The sequence below is a fragment of the Heterocephalus glaber genome, unplaced genomic scaffold, assembly GCF_053883595.1.
Source record: "Heterocephalus glaber isolate CG9 unplaced genomic scaffold, H.glaber_assembly_v1.0 deba00001465, whole genome shotgun sequence".
Lineage (NCBI taxonomy): Eukaryota > Metazoa > Chordata > Mammalia > Rodentia > Bathyergidae > Heterocephalus > Heterocephalus glaber.
The window spans coordinates 24,373,862-24,391,041 of NW_028258312.1; the positions used below are offsets into that span (position 1 = coordinate 24,373,862).

Consider the following 17,180-nt stretch of genomic DNA (forward strand, 5'->3'; position numbering starts at 1 on the left):
GAATCAATACAAGGACCAAGAATGGACCATTTTTCCACATAAAGGATCATAGTATCAAGGGAATATAAGGCTGAAGTCAAAATACCATGTTCCATGACTTACAGTGAGAATTTACCCTTACTACATATAGCATATATATTATAAATATATGAAGATATTAGAGATAAACTAATACATTTTACCTTAAATTTTAAATACATACACATACTTAATCATCATAACATATGAAGTAGGTACTATACTTTTATTATCCCTTTTATTCAGGAGAGAAAATGGAGAAATAAAGGAATGACAAATTGTCAAAAACCACAAAGCTAGTAAGTGGTAAAACCAAAATACTGAACAAGCTAAGGACTTTCATTGGAGGTGAAGGAAAGGGGAGGGGAATGCAGATAAGTGATTCCAGGAGTAGAGCTGTGATTTTCTCTGAGAACTTTGCAGGGAAGATTGTCGGCTTATCATGTGCAAGCAATTTGGTGACTAATACACTGACTGAATCACAGGGGAGAACAAAACTTTCTTGTGGAAGAATCTTTTTTAAGACACAGTGTTGAGTTCAAGTGGCTTTACTAAAATATGGAAAAGTTTCCTTCGGTGTACAAACACCTCGAGTTTTAACAACACACACTATTTGTTGTTGCTCAGAAAGCCTAAAATTGAGCAGTAACCCTGACTGGAGTTCCTTCAAGAATCACTCCAACAATTCTCTCCCAACAGATCCACGGAGAAACTGGAGTTATGGATACTGGATTTTAAATTCTTAGTATATCAGTATGGAATACCAAGTACGTGCACTGTCTGTTTAGAGTGCAGTCCTCCCAGAAACATCTTTATGAAACCTGAATTTGTTCAACTGGCCAATTTGTTCCAACATAAGAAGCTAGCTAAATGACAAATTGTGAAACAAGTTGAGTTTTCACAGTATCAGTGAAATATTACTGATTTATCTGAAATGCAAGAGGAAATTCTCCATAGTATTTTAGGAATGTGTAGCCACATTGACTATGTACTAGTAGGTTTGTCCAAAGCCACCATAGAAGGTAGAAACACTCAGTAATGTTCAGTATTGTTTCTTATTTGTATGACTTACTCTTCTTGCATCTGGACTATGAGTGAGAGGATGATAACTAGAAAATCAATTTTTAAATCAAATTTAGATACAGAATGATCTCCGCTGTTAAAACAAGTGGCAAGACTTAAAATTGTTTAAAATATAATAGATTGGCGATTTGGGGAAAGTTTCTGGCATCATGTATTCAATTATCAGTATTAGCCCAGTTTTCAAATTGTTGGTCTGTTTTCTGAAACATTCTAAAAATGCTTTGTTTCCAAAAATGAAAGCCAATAATGTTTGCAATTGCCTCAAGATTTTTCTGCTGCCACAATAGCCCATTTTTCATAAATTAATTTGCCAATGACAGTCCCATGAACTTTCTTGTCAGTTTGCCTGGCCAAAGACACTCTATTCTCTCCCTAGATAAAAAATTATTTAAGGGAAGCGGGACACAACCAACATGAAATTGGGAAAGACAATGATTTGTTTTTAACCACAAAATGCATAATAATACTCTGTTGAGCCAAAATTTTGGAAGAAAATAAGTTTGTTTCCAATATGCTGATGTGCTATATCGGCCATGTCAAAATGAGGTTTCATTGTCCCTAGCACAACCCCGAGATTCTGAAGAGGCACCGTGCCAGACCTCCCCATGCTCACAATGAAGGCGAGCCTGTCACCTCAGAAAGGGGTTACAGTGCTGCCTTCCAGAGACACATCATGCTGCAGCCTGTGCTTGGCTGCAGACCTCATTTTAGTACTAGACACCTGATTTTCAAAGGTTACCTTTCCCAAATGAAAGGGAGAGGAAGATTGATACAGTAAGGCTTCCCTGTGCTCCCTCCGCTGTGCTCACGTAAGCAAAAGAAACACACCTCCAGGTAGAAATGGGCCAAATTCACAGAATAGTGAAAGTGCAGGAGGGAGACTGGAAAGAGGGAGAGTTTTCCTCCTGTATGTTTCCAGAATTTACTATCACTGGGAGATTCATAAGATCCTTAACAAAAAGAAAAAATAAAGCCATGGAGTATCATAAAATGCTAGTGTAATAAACTGGAAACACTTCTGTGATTTCTTTTTCTACTACTAATACTCTTTTTTGCACATATTTCATTGTTTCTAACTACTGCTCTCCTATTTGTGTTCACCTGTCTTCTCTTAAATGTAAAATACTCATAATTATGCTGTGATAATGTGATCAAATTGATATAGGAACCTGAATCCTTGGTTCTGCTAGATTCAAGGGTAATGGCCCTGTGGACATTGCCTCATGCAGTTTCTCATTACCCTGGGCACAGGGAGAATTCACTTGTACCAATCGCCGTATTCCAAAGGGCTTTTAGGGACTGGATAAAGGTGACCCTCCTCAGCTTTCATTCCCAATTGAGACATCTTCAATGAAATTATGCACATTTCCACCGTATGCCCAATCCTGTCTCTTCTGGTTAATAAATACTGAATTCCACAGTCTCAAGCCAAGATATAGAGGATTGTAAAAAACCATCATGAACACAAGAATGTGGGGAAAGGGGCAAATGTCCTTTCGTATTAGCTTTTGATGCTTGAAGGATTGGTATTTAGCTCTCGTGACTCTTGGTTTTCATCTGCCTCTTCAGTTAGTGGAGGAGCAATCCTCCTCTGGCATTTTCAGTAATAACCATCAATCTTATCTATCATCAGAATCTTTCTTCAGAAGCCTAAATTGGCTTTAGTTGGTGTAATAAAAGTTGGCACAAAGATGTTGTTTTTCTAAAAACAATATATGCAACTAGAAGACAGGTACCCTGAAGTCTACATACTTCACTGCTTAAAGATGATTAATAATCCATTTTGCCTCACAAAAGCTAAATGTTCCATCATCTTGCATTTTCTAAACTGATACTCTCAAAGGCCCTGGGTGAGCACATTGACTGAGACTCCAGGGTTAGCTGCTGCTGACTCTCAGCATGGGCTGTCTTTGCGGGTTCAGTACCTATTGCTCTCTCTTCTTTTTTCTTAATAGCTTTGTTGATTCATATAAAGCCGTTGTTTTTAAATTTTATTATGCTGGCAACTATGGTAGCAGAAATAATGTCAGATTTGGGGGGCATGGTCTGCATCCTCACAGGTGAGATTTTTTGTGTCATTTTATCAGCAGCATCTTAAAACATGAGACATATCTCACATCTGGGGGGACCACTGAGACCTAAAGAGGTTAAAGGACTTGTTCGCTGTGCCTGTGAAAGTCAAACTACAAAGACGTATTCTGCACTTTCTGTGAAGTTGAAATCTTGAAAAACATCTATCATCTACACATATAACACAAATTATTATATTGCAGTGAGCAAGTCTGCCAGTCGCATGCCTAGGAGTAGATTGTACCAACTTCTCTCAAAGTGAAGAAAGTGAAGAAAGGGCAAACTATTTCCACAGAAATGTTTTGAAGACCACATGAGTTAGCTGGTAGAAAGCTCCTAAACAGTGCCTACCTAAGCATATCCAGTAATAATTATTCACAAATTCTAGTGGCTTAGATGCTTAATAATTTCCCCAGGAGCTTAGATGAGCTATACTTAAGAAAAGAATAACATGCTAGTGTAAATTACATGGAAAAATATGAAACAGTCACCTAAGGTACTATAGTAGGTACACAAGTAGACTCACAAATGGGTAATATAAATATGGCATTGACCATGCACTTAGACAAAAAGAAAAGATTTCTGGGAGTTCCTGAGTTTTGAGGTTGACAGCATGACATGAAAATGTTGTTAATATACTTTACACTTAGCCAAGTTAGCATAAAGTAATCCCATTAGGCAGCAATTCTGCTTCTCTTACATTGACTGGAGGCAGTCTCTCCAAAATACCTGACTTTGTCAATGCAGGAACAGAGGAGCCCAGGGTTCAGATGTATGTTGGGTGGGATGGCAGAATATGGTCGCCCCTCCCATGTTCATCTACATGCTTGGCTAATGGGTATGCAAGGTAACGGCAACGAAGTCCTTTGGTATCCTGATCACTTTTACTCAAAACCACTCTAAATGCAAGTAGGTACAAGTTACCCTAATTGTTTCAACCCCTGGAGAATACATAAACTCCTTCCAATGACTAGCTCTTTAAATTTTTTGGAAAATATGTCTCCCTGCATTTGTGAAATTTGAATATTTTTCACATTTTGTTAAACCCAGGAGAGAATCATGACACCAGTAATTAGCCAGAAAGTTTACAAGACTGCTTCTTTCCAGGGATCCCATTAACATCATAAACTAGCAAGCCATTTCTTCTAGGAATGAAGTTTCAGATTGGTTTTGACTCTGTTGGAATTTACTCATTCACTCCCCTCCTGGTCAAGAGTACTGTACAGAGAGTGGGGAACTGGTGAGCTCTGAAGATATACGTTGCCATCCTTCAGAGTTCTAACAACATTTTTCCCTATCAGCTCTTCTGCATATACAACAATTCCTTCTCTTGCTAAGGCTAGAAAAGTGAAGCATCAGAGATATTGCTTTCCAATAAAATAATAATGCTCCATTAGCTGTTTTGCTGTTACACGTTTTACCACAGACGACTCCTCTTTAGGCTGTCTTCCCGTATGTGGCCCAGTGATAAATTTTATCAGTGGTCAGCGGGACAGGGTTGCAGGCTGGGCAGTAGCACAGTGGCTTTTTATCTAGCTTAGTTCCCTCTGTCTCGCCCCCCACCCAAAGCAGCATTTTCTTGGCGTAATTTATGTTGTGGCATTGCTGTCAGTAGATGTGGTGTCAGCAATTTGTGTTCCTAGTGGAAGTTTACATGGAAATGAGATACTTTGCCACAGAATGAAATTAAGGGTGGAATAAACCAATAAAAATGTTTCTGTGCCTGCTTGTACCTTAAAAAAAAATTAAAGAGGATTGTCTCTTGCTGGACACGCTTGTTTTCTAAGTCTCAAACCCTGTTATAAGTACTATGTACAGAGCACACCCTTTCACACTCAAAGCTAAAACTGTGTCTGTACTCAGGTTAGAAGTTCCTATACTCCAGAGGCATAATACAGTTTTAAGTTAAATGAGATTTACAGTTTTAGGAGATAAAATATTTAATCAAACTTTTGTCCCTTGGAAAAACATCAGTACATATGATGTGTATTTTTGTAAAGTTAAAATATTCAGCCCAGTGTACATTTTAATGGAGAAATCATTTTACTGAATAAATATTCTTTGTCCCCATATGGTTTTCCATAAAAAGATTTTCAATTATCCCATTGCAGGGTATTGAGAGAACTTAGAAATAGCTGCATACTACATTAAATGGAATAAAAGCATCACTTTGGCTTCTTAGGCAAGAGTTTAAGCTCTCAGCTCCTCCATCTTTAAAGGGACTATGGCAGGACTGTTCTTCATTCACTGTGAGGCAGAGGAGGCAGGAAGAGAACACAGGGGTCTGTCCTGCATCCACAGTCTCTCTGCTCATCATTCATCCTCTTCCTCCATAAAGAACACAGTTCCCAGTAGAGAAGCCACACACACTCCATGAGTCTTCCAGCAAAAGCTGCAGGACCCCACGAGATGCAGCTTCCTGTCACCGTATTAACAACCGACACGTCTCATCACTTACATTCTCATAGGTTTTTTAAAGTATTTTTCAAATGTCTTAATGACGTTTTACCCTTTGCCAAATTTCCTAGAGGATCTACTGATCATATACACTCCACCTTTGAGTACCTGGTAATAACAATATTCTGACCCAAACATGAAATGATGGTTATTTTAGGCACAAGTACACCCGGGAAACAGATTTACCTCCATGAACGATTCCTGGGTTTCTGAAACAATTTTTCTCAAGTCAAACCAGCAAGAAAGATTTGAGCTCCTTTATTTGAAATTTTTCACCCTTTTGAAATAATTTAAAAACCTAACCTTAGTAATTTTATTAAAGATGAAGCTTTTGAAATTCAATCCCTGTATCCAAGGCCTAACTCTGAGTCCTGCCAGCATTCTGAATAGACAGCAGAGGAGTATACATAGCTTACACATACCAAAGTGCCAATATATGTATTCAGCTTTGTAAATACAACTTTAAAAATACCTCGCCATATTTAGCCACTCCTAAATATGTATTTACACAAGTCTACACACTGTAAGTGTTTACCTGGGAGACAGGAAAGGTCTCTCTGGTAAATAATATGGGGTTTATGGCCTTTCATGAAGGAATTTTTTGTTTGCTATATAAGAAGTCAGCTCCTCTCAGTTATAATTTAATAAATTTTTTCCCTGTAAATTTACTGCATACACTTGAGGTAAAGCCCTGCAATGTTTAAAAAAAAAAAAAAGACAACGCTGGTATTAGTTTTGGGTACAGAGTAGCTTTGATTTACTTTGCCAAATACATTGAAGAATAAAAAACATGGATATGATTTCTAAAGATCAAATAATAAATATAACGTGACAGATTTATTTTAGAGTTAATGTCGTCAAGTAATTACCTATTTGCTCAGATTTTTAAAAATCAGAAATTTAAAAATCAAATATTTAAATTACTTTGCTCCAATTTTTTTTAGATTATTGCCATAATTTTATATAACTTGAGTAGAAGTAGGCTAAACATTCTCAACTGATAAGCAAAAGGTTTAAATCCAAGATATGAACAAATTCTTACAGGAAAGCAGCAGTTCCCAGCACACTGGGCCAAGGACGGAAAACTTTTGATGCATGCTTTAACTTGAAAATGCATGGCCAAGGACTGGGGATTTACCTCAGTGGTTCTGCCGCCTGCCTCACTAGCACAAGGTCCCAAGTTTGATCCCTGGTACCAAAAAAGAAAAAAAGAAAAGAAAGAAAAGAAAATACACGGCCTTGGGCAATTTAGTCGACCTGACTTTTGGTGTCAAGTTTGTAAATTAGGTTGTGACTGACAGTACAAATGAGTGACGAATCTATATTTAGCTAGGAAATACTGAATATTAAAAAGAAAAACATCTTTTTAAACAAAAACACGCTTATACTTCTTTTCCAAATTGAAAGTTACAAAATGAAATAGAAGACTCTTGAAATGAAAGAGGTGTTCCCTCATGGGCAGGTTCCCACAGTTTATCCACTGTGTCTCTCATCGTTGCTCTTTCCTTTTTGAAACCACCTAACATTAACCAAATGCCCCTCGCTTTCCTGAACCACTTCAGGGTCCTAGAAGTGAATATGGCTTAATTTGGAGCCCTTTAAAATCTTTCAAGAGAGATCTCTGAAGGGATCATTCTTGTAATTAGTTCACTTCCTTCTAGAAGATAAATGTGCAGGATTTCCAGCAGCCTGTCTCTGGGACCATGGATGATTTTCTTGTTGTCAGAGGACTCAGAGAACTACAAGAAAAGAACAAAAAGACAGAAGCTCCTTACGTGAATTCTGAAGACTTTAAATAAATTACAGCTCTACATTTAAAGGCTCCTCTTCTCTTCTTTGTTCTGTGTCTTTCAAGAATTTCTTCTTTCAGAATCTTCCTGGGAAGGGATCCTTGTGCATAGAAAAGATGAGTTTGATTTATGTTGAGGAAGAAGGAAATATGAGCATTTTTGGCAAATACAGTTAAGGAAAAACTGTAGGCTTTTTTAGGAGTGGAAGCATATCAATTCTTTATTTAATGACCTCAACTATTTCACCTCTACATAAAAAGCCTGGTGAAGTATATTAATGTAATTAAGTGCTTATATGCCTTGCTAGCTCTCTCTAAATACAGCTCAGAAGAGTCAGTGTGTGTATGTGTGTGTCTCTGTGTATGTGGTGTGTAAAATATACAAAAAGCATGAAATGTTTACATCTCAAATTCAAATTCTAAATCTTTTTCTTCCATTTATTTTCAAAATGTTAAATGCATCCTATTATAAAGGATTGAAATAATCCTTTAAAATAGAAAATATGATTTATTTTACCTTTAAATGTACTAGAAATTTAAATACAATGATATGCTCCATAGACAGGAAATGGAATTTTGCAACTAGGTTACTAATTCAAATCTGAGCCAGAGAGTATTGCATACCCTACAGCTGTCTATTATGAACATCTAAAATGAATGCAACAAATAAGTATCTGATTATATTTCCATACAAATTTTACACCTACTCCACTAATTGAGTAAAGCATAATTTGCTCTTTGTGTATTCAATTTACACTTTCAAAAATTATTTTATATCACCTTTCATTTTCGCAAAAGGAATAGTAAATTCATTGTCATTCCAATAATATCTACATAACATGCTCCGAAGGAGACAGGTAGTGCATTCCCCACCTTCTGAGTGTGGCAAGACATGACTAGCTCCATGCTGTCCTCTCACTTACCTACAACCATGGCAGGTTGGAGGGATCACTCCTATGGACAACAAATCCATCTGGCCACAATAAACCATATTCCCATGTTCCACGGATGCTCCCATTGGAATCAGAGTCTGCTAGAAGATTCCCTGCCTCTCCCTACCTCCCATACTTTCAGGGGAATGCAACTATTTCTATTCCTTTACTCTGATCACTTCTCCACAGCTTAGCCTCACTAAAATTATGAATGAGTTTGTACAGTTGGCTGAAGGGGCAAACAGTTTCTTTGCTGAAAAATGCTCTTCCATTTCTTTGTTTCTTGGAAACAGGTTCACTTTAACTTTATTCTCTGAAGATTTTTTTCCAGAAGGTATGAAAATATTCTAGAATTCTCCATTTTGGATAGAACCTGAGATGCGGGTTTGTTGAGGTGAGGTATAGAGGGCTTCGCCTAGAATTAAGCCACGACACTCCAGTGAACATTATCAAAATTCCTGGCTGACACTTCTGTTCTAGTCTTCACGGGCTACATCAAACCTGGATATATTGTGCTTACAACCAAATCCTTCCTTACAAGACTACAGGGCATTCAGATATGATAACACACAGTAGTGGGGGAGAAACAGCATATCCTAGAGTGAAGTTTGAAAGTACTGCAACTGGTTAGAAAAGACATAGAGAGGATCAGGAACCCCCTTCAAATAGCTGAAAGACAGTCATCCATCTTCTATAAAGATGCACGATACCACATAGTCTGATTGAATAAGAACTTTCTGGTAATTGAGCTACACTGAGAAGGAATGCACTGCCCTAAAAGAGCCTGGCAAGCACCCAGGCATAGGCTAGGTGGCCTGTTGGGGACTGGTCTACTTGATCTCGAAGCTTCTTTTCAGTGGTCATGGAACAGTTTCAGGACATTGTCAGACTAAGTCATTTCAACTTTGGTGCTTCGTAGGTCTGGGATTTCTTTCAAGGAGGCTAAATTCCCTGCATTGCATATGAGAGTATTGGTGATTCTGAAATCAAAGAGATCTGCTTTAGCATCCTGGTTCCTCCATTTAATTTGTTGGGTAAATTTGAAGTGGTCAATATCCTCAGTCATAGAACTAAGGATCTTATTCCCATCTCTCAGGACAGTTGTGACCACATGAAATTACTGATATGTGGTGCATACAGCAAGAGCCTGCTGTTGCAGGGGCATAAAGGCATGGTACATGGATATCACTGGCCCAAAAACTCCCACTCCTGGACATGGTGGAGAAGCTGGCCACATCTCGGTAACTATTAAGTTCAGTGAGATGTGGTGACGAAGGGCAGTTAACTGCTACTAAAAAGGCCTCCCTTTACAATAAGAACACACATTTCTGTGAGTCTGGTAAAGAAAAGATTCTATTGTGGAAATTGTGCAATAAACATATGCTATGGTAAATGAAATTAAAAATTACAGTGATGAAATTTTTAATTTTGCATGAGATGAAAGGGGAAAGGCAGGGGAAATTATTCCTTACCAGCAGCAGAAATCCTCAAATAGCTCATTTTTAATTTCAAGGTTCTTCCAGTAAGGCTGAGCCCATCTGATTATTATTTCTTTACCATTTCAAAATCAAAGCCTCAAAGTATGGAAGCACTGATCACAAATACAGTGGGAATTGAATGATTTCTTAGCCAAAGAGATAATTTTCAATTCCTTTTGGCATATGAATATTAAACTCCCAAAACAAAAATCCCAATTTTTCAACCAGGAAGATGATTATTTTCACATATCAATGGTTGAAAGACTTGAGGCCCAACAAACTGCTGAGTCTATTAGTACATTATTCTATATAGTAAAGCCCTTTACTATAACTTTTAAGTATAATTTTCTGTATATTTAATCTAAAGTAGTTAGCCTATATTAACATGGCTATTCCATTAAAATTGGAATCAAACTCAGCCAAAACACTTCTAGACTTAATTGACAGATTCAGTAGAGTAGTAGGATACAAGGTCAACACTCAAAAATCAATAACCTTCTTGTACACAAGTAAAATACTCACTGAGAGAGAAATTAGGGAAACAATTCCTCTCACAATAGCTCCCAATAAAATGAAATGTCTAGGAATCAATCTAACAAAGGAAGCAAAAGACCTCTACACTGAAAAGTACAGCACTCTGAAAAAAGAGATTGAAGAGGATATAAGAAAATGGAAAGACATCCCTTGCTCCTGGGTAGGAAGAACTAATATAGTGAAAATGGCCATACTTCCAAAATTGCTATATAGATTTAATGCAATGCCAATTGAAAGCCCAACCGCATATTTCACAGAGCTAGAGAAAACAATCCAAAAATTCATTTGGAACCAGAAGAGACCTAGGATAGCAAAAGCAATTCTAGGCAACAGAGATATAGCAGAGGGTATCACATTCCCCAACTTGAAACTATACTACAAAGCTACTGTGATGAAAACAGCATGGTACTGGCAAAGAAACAGACCCCAGGATCAGTGGAATAGACTAGAAGATACAGAAAAAGCTCCAAACATACTGAGCCACCTCATCTTTGACAAAGGAGCCAACCATCCTCACTGGAGGAAAGAAATCCCTTTTAATAAATGGCATTGGAAAATCTGAATTTCAACCTGCCAAAAATTAAAACTAGGCCTATATCTATCACCATGCACTAAACTAAGATCAAAGTAGACTAAAGATCTAAATAGTAAAACAGAAACACTAAACTTGCTGGAACATAAGTTAGGTAGAATTCTTGAAGACATTGGCATAGGAAAAGACTTTATGAACAAAACCTCAATAGCATGGGAACTAGCACAAAGAATCAACAACTGGGATCTCATCTTATTAAAAAGCACCTGCACCACAAGGAACTACCAACAGAGGTAAGAGACAATCTACAGTGTGAGAAAAAAATTTTAGCAGCTGTACCTCAGACAAAGGACTACTATCTAGAATATATAAAGAACTTTAAAAAATCAGACCCCCAAAATTTAAAGACCCAATTCAAAAATGGGCATCTGAAATGAACAGAAATTTCTCAGACGAAGAAGTAAAAGCAGCAAATAAACATATGAAAATGTTCAACATCACTGGTCATTTGAGAGATGCAAATGAAAACAATACTTAGATTCCACCTCACCCCAGAATGAATGGCTGCTATCAAGAAATCAACCAATAACAAATGCTGGCAGGGGTGTGGGGAGAAAGGAATCCTTCTCCATTGTTGGTGGGAGTGCAGACTGGTGCAACCACTGTGGAAATCAGTATGGAGATACCTCAAAGAACTAGGACTAGAGGTCCCATTTGACCCAGCTATTCCCCTGCTGGGTATCTTCCCCAAAGAATTAAAAGAATCATACCACAGCGATATATGTGCACCCATGTTTATAGTTGCACAGTTTGCAATAGCTAAAGCTTGGAAGCAGCCCTAGTGCCCATCAACTGGAGACCGGATAAAGAAGATTTTATACATATATAAAATGGAGTACTACTCAACCTTAAAGAATGAGAAACTAGAGACATTTATAGCTAAATGGATGCCTATTGAGGCCATACTCATAAGTGAAATAAATAGGACACATGTAAATACTGAATTGTTTCTGTGGTGTGAGAAACTGAAAGTGTAAATAATGATTAAAATGAATAATTGATAATGGGAAATAGCAAGAAAAGGTCCAAAGGGGTAAGGGAAGTGAGAGGAGTAGGGGACAGGAAAGAAGGGAAAGGAAAAATTATGAGAAAAGGAAAAAATGGAAACAAAGTTTATGTAAATAGGGAATGGTGGGGGGGTGAAGGGAGGGCAGGGAATAGGGAAAAAATAAGAACCAAGATACATCATGTACAGGTACAAGTTCCCAATGATAAATGTAAATGTGTTATATACCTAAAATATACCAATAAAAGAATTTAAGGGAGAAAACTGGAATCAAAGATATTTGATCTGATGGGTCTTCATCACATGTATGAGACATACCTGACATGAATTTGTACTTTCATCATCCCTATAAGGACATGCACAGCTCTGAGTTCTAATTCCATTTGCACAGGAATATGCAATGTACCCTCAACTGACAGTAGTACTTGCTATTCTTACTATAATTATTCTGTATACCAAAGAGGAATTGATTAGATTTACTGCAAACATTTCATCCTAATTTAGTTTGATAATCTTAAATATACAGCAGAGTTAGGCATCCTTTTCAACTGGCTGGCTTCCTCTAGGCAAGCTTGTTACAAAGCACAACTCCACACAACACCTAAAAATGCTTGACTTTCAAGCTGTGAGCGGTTGCAGACACATGTTCTCTCCCTCTAGCACAAGCGCATGTGTACCCAGGAGAAGGGGCAGCTTGTCCAAACACTGTGGGATGGCCCTGGCTTCCTTCCCTGTCTTCAGGTGGCAGTAATTTCCATGCATAAGATGGAGAAGACTTCACCTGGTATTAGAAGAAAGTCCTGACTTGACCATAAAGTCATACTGGAGCATGAGCAGTTGCCTCTGTCATGTTCCTGACATGAATCTCACTGCATCCAGTTTATCGTAGATATGATAAGGTCCCTTTGCCAAAAGTCCCAGAGAGTTCATGCTCTGCTCTGTAGGTATAACTATCCGATAAGCTGAAATCCACACTTCAGGCACCAAAGGAACTTGATGCTACATTTTTCTAACCTGAAACAAAGTAGCCTGTTACTAACAAGTTACCTGATACATACAGTCATCCCCAAAATTAAAAATAAAAAGATTTAAACACAATTGTGAGTATTACAAAAAGAGTAGTATAGTTAGATAACAAGGTTTTTGCTTTTCAACAGAAATTTTAAAATATGACGAGAACTACAAATAGAGGAAACTAAAGTATAAAATCAAACACCTAAAATCTTTCAGTGTTTTCATAATTAAAGGACTTGTGGATTTGGGCAAACTCCTCCAAATTTCAGACACTGTTTGTCATCAGTGAAAAAGTTATTCTATCCATTAAGTTATTAGACTTTAGCAAATACCAAGCACCAAACCAGGCACTTCACAACACAAATATAAATAGACCTTGCCCCGGCAAAAATCTGTGCACAGATATTTGATGTAAAGCCTCTGGCTAGCACAGTGAAAGTGTTAAAAACTGTAGAAATTTGACTAAAAGCTTTAAAAATAAATATTGTAGGGAAGTATTTCAAATGGTTTCCAAACTTCTCAGTGTGATACTGGGTCTTCGCTTCTTCCTTCTCTTTCTCATGTTAGATTATTTCACCAGCAAGAGGCATTGCCTCACTTTCCTACAGGGTCAGAGCCATTGTTTCCTCCCTTGCCCCTCATGAGCTTTTAAACTATGGAGACCTAAAGATGTGTACAGTCCTGGTAGAAGCTTAAGCTCAGGATAATGTATAACCCAGTGCTTCCTCTTTAAAAAGTATATTAGCATTTCTTCATTGAAATATTGTGATTTTTTCAAAGACCGAAAATGAGTAAAGAGGATTTTGTTGGTGGACACCACTAACCCCAAGAAACAGAAATCCTAGGGACAGAGTGCAGAGGAAGGCAACACTTCTGTTCTCTGAGTTCCTGGTGCAATGTAGCCCAGCCCTGTCACCATTTGTTACATAATTCAATCTCAAATTGTATTTGATTTGAAAAACTCAATGCTTCTTAGATCAAAACCCTGGAGTTGCTGCACACAAAGCAGTACAAAGCTATAGAGTATCTATGATCCAGGCAGTGTGACAAAAATAGAGCATAAACACGTGCACAGATTTTCCCTAATATGCCCAAGATTGTAAAAGAAAAATGAAGGACCTGTCAATGGGGCTGAAACTGAACCACTGAACCAAGCTGAGTGTTTATAAACGAGGAAGAGCCAAACCAGTAATAATACTGCGGCATTGATTCTTCACGGCGCCCATCACACCCACCTCATCACTTAATGTATTTATTTCTTCTAATATGTGCACAATCCTTTTTGACAGACTGGCTCAGGGCTTAGAGCATAGAGCCAAACCATACTCCTTTTGGTTGGACTCAAGCTTGGCTGGACTTTCAGTGACTTCCACATATTAAGAGCCATTCTCACAAATGGCTTAATATAAAGAAGCTACCTCGCAAACAAGTAACGCAGATCAAGCTCTCTGGCTGGTTGCTTGAACAGTCACTGTGCTGAGGGTGTAGGCTCAGTATGTCACCTGGTCTTCACAATGACTCCGTAAAGTACGCAGCATTCCTTCCGTTGTATAGGAAAGGAATTGGGGCAAGGAAATTCAAACTGTCCTATGGTCACAGAACTAGAAAAATTATGGCCCTTGAGTTTACCAACTATGTTTAAATTGCCCTGGATTCACAAGAGGCTCTGCCATACCTTGAGGCTTGAAAAGTTAGGATTACCACTTGGGGAAATGCAGAACGCTTCGCATGGCTGCAGCCCCTGAGGACTGGCCACCACATTGTTCAGCTTTGGGTGGTCCCAGAGGCCTAAGGTTCACGGATATGCCACTGACCGCTAACCCCTCATCCTCCACCACACCACCTCCAGCCACCACAAGAAAGTTAGGACAGTTGTACAACCACAGTGCAAATTATTTTTTATATGGTTTAAAAAATTTTTTTTAAATGTAGTCAATGTCGTCTGATGCCCCTGTATGGAAATATTGTGGGAAAGGTTGCCCAAAGCATGAGCTCCCTCAGGTCAAACCCAAAATAGCCTTGATCCACTCATCCCCAAACTTCAAAGGCTACCTCACGCTCCCTGCAGTTGCTGCTGTGCCTGGTCACAGGCCAAGCAGCCTGGGTGGTCCTCTGTGCCCAAGCTCTCTCTGAGCCAGGAAGCAACCACATACCCTCTTATGAGGTGGGGCAGGGCAGGGAAAAGAAAAAGATAGAGCTGATAAATACACCGCCCTCCCCCAGCTGCCCCAGGGAGACTTAACTCTGTACAAGCCGACTCTGCTCACACAAGGCAAAGCTCTGCGAGAGTCCAGCGTGTCCCGGCCCGAGGTGCCTCGGATTTTCTTTCTTCCTTTCCAAGGCGTAATGGCGTGGAGGCCACCTGTGATTCCCGAATGGAGAGAAGATCGTGAAACTGAGAGCAAAGGGGCTCAAGCCTGCTTCTGGCTCTGACACTCTTCACCCCAAACTAGCCTTCCCTTTCCATCACTTCTCCTCACTTTATATTTCTCTGTGTATCGGGCGCTGGGGTTTGTTTGCTGGTTGGATTGCTTGTTCCCTGAAAATGGGAAAAATAACCAGTGTTTCTCCCAAATCTCCTTAGCCCTTGATTCTGTTGTAAAACCTTGAGTTGCAACAAGCAAGTTTCAGTCCTCCAAAGAAGTACCCAGGAATGCGTTTCCACATCTTCTAGAAGACAGTAGGGGTCTTGATGCAGGCTGCACTCACATAGGCAGCTCTCTTCTGGGGAAAAACCAAAGGTCTTTTAAAGTCTTTCTGTGGAATGAGGAAGGGTGCAGAAACATTATCCCAGGTGTGCCCTGGAAACTTCTCTTTCTCCTACCTGTATTGAGGCCTTAGTCTGAGCCAAGTCACCCAGAAAGGGCTGATAGAGACAGAACCACCAGCCGCTGCAGCTCCATTTCCTCTCTTCAGAAAACCCACAAAGGAACCTCTCCTAGAGTCCAGAAGGATGGAAAGGACTCCTGAACTTTTTTTTTTTTAATGGTCTCTGGCCATTCTGAGGCCAATGGGCTGGGGTGAGGGGAACTGGTTTTTCTCTAACACTGGAAAATATGTATTCGGCATCTCTGTCCAACAGACACAAAAAGCAGATTCCCTGGTCCCAAGTTGTTACCTCTAATTTTCTTCTCCTGGTTTTGTTTGCTGTGAGATCCAAGCAGCTTTGTGTCTTTCCATTCTTTACAACAGTTGAATCTTCCACAGAGCTGTACAAACAAACAGGCCATTCCTGGATTGGATTGTCACCCAGCAACACGCCTCCTGTGTCCCAGCCGGTGAGGAGCAGGAGAGGGCAGGTGGCACAGGACACGTCTGGGAGCACTCCCTTTGCCTGGGCAGAAGCACACAGCACTCACATTTCTCCGGAGCTTCTTTGGCCTTCTGGTCTTCTGAGTTGAAATGGTTACACCACTTTCTATATCAAGAGATTATGTTTTTCTTTTAATCATTTTTTTTCTTTATAAGTTTTGGTATATAAGAAAATAATCCCTTGGGGAAAAAACTGTATTGGGTTTAGCCATGAGTCTCAGGTGTATCCTAATTAGCTTTAAAACTTTATTTCTAAAATAAAAAAAAATTCAAGTTGAAGACAGCTAAAGCAACTAACAACCACAGTTTGGGCTAATTAACTCTACTGGTAATATCTAGAGACTAGAAACTGTGGTCTCAAAGATGCAATGATGATATAGCTATCCAGGATCTTAGCTGCTCTTTTTTTTCTTTTAAAAATTAATCATCTTTGTAATGATTAACAATCTGAACTTATTTTTAGCTCTAGTTCTTATTTATTCTTTCCCTCCTCCATTTATGTGTTCTTTGCTCTCTCCCAGAAAAACCCTCCAGCCTGTGCTTAAAATCCTTATGAAGAATTTCATCAGGCTCTCTCCTCCCCAAATATGTGCAAATGTACATGGAGTGGGGCAAGTGTAGGGAATAGCATGTCTTCTGCCTTCTGAATTTGACCTTCTCAGAAACTAAGACCTGGAGATAGGCAAAGAAAGGAAAATATTGCCAAACTCTCCTGTCCTGGAGAACTCCGAGATTCTTAAGCTGCTCTTTCTCATCTTCCTCACCTCCTCAAGCAAATACTATGTCCACTCAGAACCAAGTCTTCAGAGCTGATTTGCCCTAGAAGGAAAACTGCACCTGTGGTTATACATCCAGTGTGTGTGGGCTCTCAGGGGAGACCAGAGATAGATGTCTT

The 17,180-nt window shown here is 39.0% G+C and overlaps 1 long non-coding RNA gene across 5 annotated transcripts; it reads right to left on the minus strand.

Annotated features, from left to right (window-relative positions):
- Nucleotides 1-131: 131 nt before the first annotated feature.
- On the minus strand, nucleotides 132-16,767 carry LOC110348477 (uncharacterized). 5 transcript variants are annotated; one of them, XR_015438979.1, is made up of 4 exons: nucleotides 16,333-16,767; nucleotides 16,092-16,182; nucleotides 15,217-15,911; nucleotides 132-7,367 (listed from the first exon to the last, which is right to left on the minus strand). It is a non-coding gene; the product is annotated as an uncharacterized LOC110348477 (long non-coding RNA). The 5 variants fall into 5 exon arrangements; XR_015438977.1 differs by having other exon boundaries at nucleotides 15,217-16,182; XR_015438976.1 differs by having other exon boundaries at nucleotides 15,217-15,697; nucleotides 15,798-16,767.
- Between the last annotated feature and the right edge of the window lie 413 nt (nucleotides 16,768-17,180).